We start from the raw sequence: 7,550 nt of genomic DNA on the forward strand, positions 1-7,550 counted from the left end.
GGTATAGCCGGGTATGGTTCATGCAGTTCTTATTCGGTCCGGATATGGTTTCTCTTATGATAGATCCGATTAGACCCCGGTCTGGACTGGATAACATACCCAAAAATAAGGGCCAGGTCTGGTTTCACCTGGGTCAGAACCAAAGCCGACCTAGTATCACAGATGCCTTTGGTACGCGTACCGGTTCTTCCTCTGCAAGAAATTGAGGTTTATGGACCCAAACTCGAGGTTAATCTCATAAAGGTGTTTCCTAGAGACCACCTTCCCTTCTCTAAGGTCGATCCGAACCATCCCCACGGTGTAGTGAACCATCTGATGGAGGACCCATCGGTTGCCTACTGTCCGACGACTCCCAAGCGGCATTGGCTCCTTAAGGGGACCCTTCCCCATGAGCATGCCGACAGCCTTGATAGTGATTTGGCATCCTCACCCTCCACAAATATGCATAAAGACCGTGAGGTCCTTGTGGGATGAAGCAATGGACGGTGAAGATGGGGAGAGGGGCATTCGGTGAGGGATGAATAGAGGGGCATCCCATGAGGACATTCACCGAATGTTAACCATGGTTAACAGAAGACCGTTTTGTAATAACGGCAAAAAAAGTTGGGAACCATTTTACAAATTTTCATTAGATGAGAAGTAATTTGCAAATAGTTGATAAGGCTGGGACCAATTTGCAAAAAAACCTGAAAAAAAACACTAGAGCAATGACTAAGAAATGTTGGGTAAATTTGTCCGAACAAAGTTGCTTGACGGGGGCTCCGCTTGTCTGGTAATAGTGCACGTCACCTTGTATTGGGACATTGCAAGTTCAAATCCCAATAGTATCGTTGTATAATTGGTACTTGGTAGGGTCTGCCTAACCCCAGTGCTTGGTGACAAGTTTCATGAACAGAAGATTTCAACTTTTTAAAGTGCCGAGAGAGAGAGAGAGAGTTTATTTGTGCCTGGGGGTACCATGCTTTGTGGATTTGCTTTATTGCGATATAGGAAACTGTTGCCCTTCACCAATCCTAGCATGATTTGACATAAAGCATCATTTCCAGATAAAAAGAATATATTACACGTATGGTTTGTTACCTTTTTAGCATAGAGTTCCTAAAAGCTTCAACAACTTACAGGCCACCAAACGCCCTGCCATGCTCTTCTGCTTTTTTAACCATGAAACTTATGATCCATATAAGGGAATATCATAATAATAATACCAAATGGGCTTTTAAAACAATGGAGGACCAACATTCAAATGGAGGAAATTTGGTAGCCGTGCATTGTCATCTATGAGTGAGTGGAAAGGGACTTGACTGGCAATCCTTACCGTCCTCGCATTCCCTTTAATCATACTTGATGCCTATAGACCTACGGCACATACCCTCGATGCTCCCATATGAAAAGAGATTTTTGACGGTAGTCTTGTCTTTTTCTTTTCTGAAATATGATGCAGGAGCAGGAGCACATTTGTCCTGATCCATAAAATCCAATTTTTTTTTTTTTATGTATAACCCTAAGAAACCACACTCGGCATGAAGACCTGGTCACTCTGGTTGCCGTACCTATGGTCATCGTGCCGACAGCATAAAACTCTAAGATTAAGACCCCTGCCCCCGAAGCCTATGCTACGCGTTGGCTTGAAGAGAGGGGTGAGGCCCATGGAAATCGAACCTTGATTGCCCGTCCACCCCACTATGCCAACCTGCCTTGGGGCTGTCCATAAAATCCAATTGAATTTATTTTTATAATTTTAGATTTTTTTTCTTTTATTTAAACTTTTTTGTAATAGATATAGGATATGAATACTTGATCTATATCTCAATTTAATAGTTTTTTAGGATTAGTATTATCTTAATTAATTTTTATCTAAAATAAGTAGGTTAAATCTACTAGCAATGAGATTATTCTCTTGCAAATAAGAGGGAGATCTACGGTTTATTTACAGTTGGGTTGAAATCCAGAAATTTTAGTTTTCAGTTATTTCTTGCTATTGCTTGATTTTCATTTATTTTTCCTGCATTTCCTTTAATTTTCTATTTTCCAAGCTAATTCTTGGCTTTAGGCAGTTTTCTTGTAAATCCGATCTTGGATTTGCATCAAAATATGACTATATGGGTGTGTTTCATACTTTATTTTATATGAATCAGTGCTTGGATCATCCAGTTTTGACACAAGTAGGTTTTTTCAGAGCTTGAAATCAGCAGCTCAAAACTTTCCTAAATATTCAAACCTCAAAAATCACATTTTTCATTAAAAAAAACAAGATCCAAGTATTGATTCCTAGCAAATAGAATATGGCTAACGCGAACACATCTGCACCGTCATATTTGCAAAAAAATGTCAAAATGTCCATTTCGTACTCAACATACACGATTTGTAACATGGATATTCTCATTTTCTTTATATATATATATATATATATATATATATATATATATATATATATATATATATATATGTGTGTGTGTGTGTGTGTGAAAATGATTCCTCCTACCCTCCATAGAGTGTGGACAGTGTTCATTCTCAATGTTCCAAGTCATGCTTTGCAAATCAAACTCCAAGGATATGTTCAGCATGTTTTATTTGCTAGGAATTGGCTGATGAATCATTTTCCTTTGATGAAAAATATCATTTTATGAGTTTTTAAAATTTTGAATTGTTGATTTTTGAAAACCTTATATAACAATCTCAGGTATCATATTCCCATGGACCAAAAGTTGATTCTTGTTAAACATACCATGTTGATTACATCTGTAAGGTCAGGTTGTAAATAAATAAATAAATAAATTTAAACTGTGCATTCCCCCCTACCCGGGTAGTTCGTTGAGCAATAATAACCCTTTATGTTAACGTACTTATTATTGCTCAACCAACAAAAATAACCAAAACATACTTAGAACGGCTCAAAATTTTAAAGATATGAACTTTGTTTTCAACCTCAAAAAGGTCGCTTTCCAATCTAAAATTGCTGTTTTTTTTTAATTGTGTTCGATTTTGTATTTTCCTCGAAATTTGAATCCATTTATCCAACGTCCGATTAATTGGATTGGTGTGATCGTTGCAAAGATTTTTTCTTTTTCTTTTCTTCCTTTTTTTAGGAGAAAAAGAAGAAGAAAAAACTCTTTGTAAGATCTCACTTGACCTTTTGAAAAAGATGTTTTGAAATTACTCACCTTCGTTTTGAAATTTTGTGAGAAAATAGAGAGACAGGATTCGCTCGTAGGTACGAGGTTCAATCGTTCCTGGTGCCTTTACCAGGGGTAATTGAACTAAGGATCAAATCAATGTCTTTTGCTTTGTCTAAATTTGTCTAAGTGATTATTTAAAATCCTAAATGCACAGAGAATCATGCTTGTGCTGTGATGTATGATTTTAGAAATATTTCAAAAATTTGGGTTTTTCAATAGGTTTTGAAAAATACCCTTTAAGAAATGGTTCAAAAATTGAACTTGATTTGAAAAGATTGAAATTCAAATCCAAAATTTGAAGTGAATTTGAGATTGAAAAGGAAATTTAAAATTTGAAATTTTGAGAATTGAATTTGTAACTGAGATCGAAAGTTGAAATAGAATTTTGAGATTTTTGAGAGTTTAAAACTTAGAAATTGAAATCTAAATTGCAAATGACTATTTGAAATTGAAAATGGATTTGGAAGAGAGTGAAATTGAAAAATAAAAGACTGATTTTTTGAAGTTTGGAATTTTGAGAATTGAATTTGTTTTTGAAGTGGAACTTGAAATTAAATCAGAATTTGAATTTGAGACTTTGAATTGATTTTGAAATTTGATTTGATGTTTGAAATCAGAATTGAACTTAGAATTTTGAATTTCAAAGTGAATTCCAAAATTTGATTGAGAATTGAAATAAACTTCATAATTGAATTTGAAAATAAAAATAGAATTCAAAATTTTGGGATTTTGAAAAGAAGATTTTAAACTTGACATTTGAATTTGAAGTGAAATTCAAAGTTTAAGATATGAAATTCAAAAAAAAATGTGAAGTTCAAAAATAAAAATTAAAAGTTGGAATTTGAAGTAAGATTTAAAAATGAATGGAATTGAAAATAAAAGATAAATCTGCATTTATAAATGGAAGTTGAAAAATGATTTTGAATTTTAAAAATGAAAACTGTGTTTTTGAAAATTCATTTCGAAAATCACTTGGAATTTTGAAAATAACTTGAAAGAATTTGGAAAAAATGGCAAATCATGATGTAACTCTATCTTAAATGATGGATGCATTAAAAGAATTTGTTTAAAGATCGAAAGAAAAAGCAAATTTCATTCTTTAATATAATTGAAATAAAATTAAATTGTAATACATTCATGACTATGGTCACAAATATATTCTAATCTAATCTTTATTTAAATTCTAACAAAGAATAAAATAGATTTTTGTGCCTTTATAGGATTTAAAACAAAATTAATTTTCAATATATTCATGACTATGGCCACGAATATATCTTAAATTAATTCATATCTTAAATTATGATAGAGGAAGAAAAGAAAATTTATTTTAGAAAAATATGATGATTTTCAAAAGGGACCTGAAGTGTACGTTAAGTTTTATTCCATAAAATATAAAAATTCTAAGTATTGTTCATATTTTGACTATGGTCATAAATGTGAATAATTTACTTAAGGTTATTTACCTATGGTGCGCGTGCCATTCGCATTATACCATAGTGCTTTTTGAAAAATAAAATAAAATGTCACAAGTAATTATGAGAATTTAAAGTACAACTAAATGCTCATACATTCTAATCTAAACAGAAAGGTAGAAATTCTCATTAATATGAAGTTATTACAATCTTAAATTGAAATTGAATGTTGAAATTTTCTAATCTAGGGAAAAGAAATCAGGGTCTTCCATGCTTCCCTGCAAAATATGAGATAGCACAAGGCAACAGAAATGCAGAATATAGAAAGAAATTGAAAATGCTATGTTAACACTAATATACATATGATTTTGCTTATGCTCTAATGAAAATGCATATGCATATGTGAAGATGAAATGCCTATGTATGAATGAGATGCATATGCATTTGCCTAAGTTCAATGCTTATGCTAATGAAGAAATGCATATGCATTTACCTAAGTATAATGCTTATGCTAATGAGAAATGCATATGCATTTGCCTAAGTGCAATGCTTATGAGAAATGCATATGCCTTTGCCTAAGTGTAATGCTTATGCTTATGAGAAATGCATATGCATTTGCCTAAGTGCAATGCTTATGCTAATGAAAAAATGCATATGTATATGCATAAGTACAATGCATATACCATATGATGAAATGCTACAACAAATGTAAAATGCAAACCAGAGATTAAAAATATCAATGAGGATGAAATAGAAAATGGAGTGATGATATTGCAAACTCAGTAAATGAAAGCATGACAGATGAAAACGGTATGCAAATCACAACAGCAGATCAAAGTAACATCGGCTGTAGAAAAAGTGCGGGAGTCTTGAGATGAATAGTATGCAGTTACAGGAAATGAAATGGTCCTAATTGAGGAAATCTTGTATGTTAAATGAGTGCACATATAGAAATTCCAGAATTAAAATTCATTGAGGGAACCCCCCCCCCCCCCCTTATGACTGATATAACATACACTCAAGCTTGACAAAACTTGAACTACTCATACAACAAGCATATTCTTGGTGACTTGCACATTAACACCAACACCGTATGCTTCTTTTACATTAACCTCTTCAGCGGTAGAGTCACACTAAAACAACAGAGATAATATATGCTCTAGGCTGCCAACATTTAGTAGAACATTCTGTATTTTAAATGATATGGAAACATGAGCTTTAATTTGAAGACCAACATCTGATCTGTGGGTTGGATCAGTTGATATAGTTAGATACAAGTAAGCAATGCTATTTTAATCAGCAAAGGGGACAAATCTTGCTTCAGCAGTGAATGAGTTGCACCAAACTAAAAGGACGTTGTGCTCGTGAAGAGGTGAAATGCTGTGAAGAAATGAGGTAATAAAGTGCAGGAAATGGATGCACAGTGAACACAGGAAATGAAAATGCAGGTGTTGTGTTCAATATTCATGTTAGCTTGTGTGGCATGATGATGCAAGGCTGATGGAATTGGATCCATGAAGCTACAACGAGAAGCATTAAAAGGGGCACAAAATTATAGGCCTGTATTATGAAGATCGGGAGAAAAGAACAGGGTGGATGATGCCTAGCTAATGTAAGACATGATGTAATGATATTGTATTGAAAGTTGAACAGAATGCAACGGCATGAGACATTTAATGAAGCAACAACCGATTCAAATGTAATTGCAGAAGATGCTAAATGATGTTGGACCGATCCAATGTAAGATGAACACAATGCCATGAAATAAATGCAAAGATGATGGTAATGTGCAATGAGCAATATGTGTAGGAGATGCAATATATAGCAAATCAAAATCTGATTTTAAATCAACAAATTATGTGTTTTATCGTAAATCAAGATTTGATTCTGAATCAGTACCTCAAGGTATTTCACAGTAAAATCATAAATCTGTTTTTTTTTAATCAACATATCAAAATGTATTACAGTGAATGCAATCATATGCACACTTTGAGGATCCCACCCGCGATTTCGGGAATTTCTGCATAAGTGTATAACCCCCAAATTGCAGAAAGGTAAGAACCTGAACAACAATGAATGAGTGCATTGTATGGTTAAGTTTCTAATGCCCCAATTCATGAGCAATGACAGTAACCACTCCCTTCCCATTTTTACATTGTTGAATCAAGGTATCATAAAGAACAATTCTCTTGTTACTGAAAAACCCATACATATATGCATTATTATGGCTTGATCTTGTGGATCCGCCAACTATGAACAGTTTCCTCAGAGGAAACTTTAGTGAATGAGCCAATTCCTCAATCCTCCAACGCAATTCACCTTTGAGAAGAGAGGAAAACTCATGACACTATCAGGATAGGATACAAGGTTATCATCAAAGAGACAACACAAACACAAACGCCCAAAGATATAGTGCCAAGTATGGGGGCCCCTTTCTGCACTTATTACAATTTTTGCAGCCACAACAGGTGGACCAATTGATCGGTAAACCCATTCTCTTGAACATGCCCCTAAAGAACAACCATATTGTTTGTTTATTAAAGCCATGGCGAGCCTCAATTATAAAGGTTGAGTACAGTGAAAATGGCAAGTCAATTATCTGCGACCAAAGCATGACACCAGCCAAGAACGCTAGAGTATGAAGTACCTTATTCTTAGGATTCAAGCCTATGAATACTAAAAAGATCTCTTGATTTCTTCCAACCCCACGGCAATGCAAAAACATACGAGATGGTTGAGTCTATCACAATGGCAAAAACTTCATGAACAAAGTAGAAACAACTCTCTTATCCATGCTATAGGCACGAGATTTCTTAAATTTTTCTGGACTGACTACATTTACTAAAGGTTTAGGAAGGGTATGCAACTCCAGTGTTGCATATTGTCTCATGTCCAAATATGTTTCAAAATTGTATGCTAAGATCATAAAACCTATAACGGCTTCCATGTAAGGAAACACCAT

The 7,550-nt window shown here is 34.1% G+C and overlaps 1 pseudogene; it reads right to left on the reverse strand.

Moving 5' to 3' along the window:
- Positions 1-6,539: 6,539 nt before the first annotated feature.
- Positions 6,540-7,550, reverse strand: LOC149818285 (CAAX prenyl protease 1 homolog pseudogene; annotated as a pseudogene).

The sequence above is a fragment of the Nuphar pumila genome, chromosome 13, assembly GCF_984573655.1.
Source record: "Nuphar pumila chromosome 13, dmNupPumi1.hap1.1, whole genome shotgun sequence".
Classification (NCBI taxonomy): Eukaryota; Viridiplantae; Streptophyta; class Magnoliopsida; order Nymphaeales; family Nymphaeaceae; genus Nuphar; species Nuphar pumila.